Genomic DNA, 1727 nt, shown 5'->3' on the forward strand with positions numbered 1-1727 from the left:
AAATGACGAAAACGGACGGATTTCTAAGGTTTTTACTACATATAAACACTTTTCACATTCTCCCTTGCAACGCGGCTGCTAGTCGACCTTTCATGCGTCATCTTAAGTTCCTAGCTCATGTCCAAGGCACCAAACAAGCGTAAAAAATAAATAATCGATACCTAAAACTTCAATTGTACTACTTCTTACTATCTATTACATCAACTTACAACCTTCATCTGGTTTTATCTATGGTGCTTCTAGTGTCTCCGCATACCGCAGCATGCGACATAGCTTTGTAGACGATAAGTACAAGCGTTTCAGAGAGAAGAGCGGCCAATGTAACGATCTGGCTTTAAGTCGATTCGATAACAAATGACGAAAACGGACGGATTCCTCAGGTTTTTACTACATATGAACACTTTTCACATTCTCCCGTGCAACGCGGCTGCTAGTCCTCCTTTCATGCAACATCTTAAGTTCCTAGCTCATGTCCAAGGCACCAAAGAAGCGTAAAAAGTAAATAATCGATAACAAAAACTTGAATTGTACTACTTCTTACTGGCTATTAGTTCAACGTAGAAGCTTCTTCTGTGTTCTACTATGGTGCTTTTAGTGTCTCTGCATTCCGCAGCACGCGACATAGCTTTGCATACGATAAATGTAATCGTTTCAGACAGAACTGCGGCCAATGTGACGATCTGGCTTTAAGTCGATTTGATAACAAATGACGAAAACGGACGGATTTCTCAGGTTTTTACTACATATGAACACTTTTCACATTCTCCCGTGCAACGCGGCTGCAAGTCCTCCTTACATGCAAAATCGTAAGGTCCTAGGTCATGTCTAAGCCACCAAAGCCGGCTAAAAAGTGAATAATCGGAAACTAAAACTTGAATTATACTACTTCTTACTGGCTATTACTTCAACTTAGAAGTTTCTTCTGTGTTCTACTACGGTACTTTTAGTGTCTACGCATACCGCAGCACGCGACATAGCTTTGCAGACGATAAATCTAACCGTCTCAGAGAGAAAAGCAGCCAATGTGACGATCTGGCTTTAAGTCGAATCGATAACAAATGACGAAAAGGGACGGATTTCTCAGGTTTTTACTACATATGAACATTTTTCACATTCTCCCGTGCAAAGCGGCTCCTAGTCCTCCTTTCACGCAAAATCTTATGGTCCTAGGTGATGTCCAAGCCACCAAAGCCGGCTAAAAAGTGCTTAATCGACAACAAAAACTTGAATTGTACTACTTCTTACTGGCTATTACTTCAACGTAGAAGCTTCTTCTGTGTTCTACTATGGTGCTTTTAGTATCTCCGCGTACCGCAGCACGCGACATAGCTTTGCAGGCAATAAATGTAACCGTCTCAGAGAAAAGCGGCCAATGTGACGATCTGGCTTTAAGTCGATTCGATAACAAATGACGAAAACGGACTGATTTCTAAGGTTTTTACTACATATGAACATTTTTCACATTCTCCCATGCAACGCGGCTGCTAGTCCTCCTTTCATGCAAAATCTTAAGGTCCTAGGTCATGTCCAAGCCACCAAAGCCGGCAAAAAAGTGAATAATCGACAACTAAAACTTGAATTGTACTACTTGTTACTGGCTATTACTTCAACATAGAAGCTTCTTCTGTGTTGTACTATGGTGGTTTTAGTGTTTCCTCATACCGCAGCACGCGACATAGCTTTGCAGACGATAAATGTAACCGTTTCAGAGAGAAGAGCGGCCAATG

The sequence above is a fragment of the Schistocerca gregaria genome, unplaced genomic scaffold (genome assembly GCF_023897955.1).
Source record: "Schistocerca gregaria isolate iqSchGreg1 unplaced genomic scaffold, iqSchGreg1.2 ptg000520l, whole genome shotgun sequence".
Taxonomy (NCBI): Eukaryota; Metazoa; Arthropoda; class Insecta; order Orthoptera; family Acrididae; genus Schistocerca; species Schistocerca gregaria.